Raw genomic sequence first — 282 nt, 5'->3', positions numbered from 1 at the left:
CCCCCAACGTGTCCCATAATCCCACAGTACAAATTGCAGCCACACCCACATGTACCACAGTCCACACACAACTCAGGGGATTCACACACCTGGACTGTGGGAGGTCAGGTGCTGCCAGGAAAGGATGGGAAGTCTAGACCTAAGGAAACTCACACACAGGCACAAGTTCACATGCAGAAACACTGAAACATGCTCACACACAAACACACACACAGACACATGCTCACACCCATACACACACACTGACACATGCTCACACACAAACACACACACAGACACATG

This window comes from Mus caroli, chromosome 2 (assembly GCF_900094665.2).
Source record: "Mus caroli chromosome 2, CAROLI_EIJ_v1.1, whole genome shotgun sequence".
NCBI classification, from domain to species: domain Eukaryota; kingdom Metazoa; phylum Chordata; class Mammalia; order Rodentia; family Muridae; genus Mus; species Mus caroli.
Note: the sequence above shows the minus strand (reverse complement) of the source record.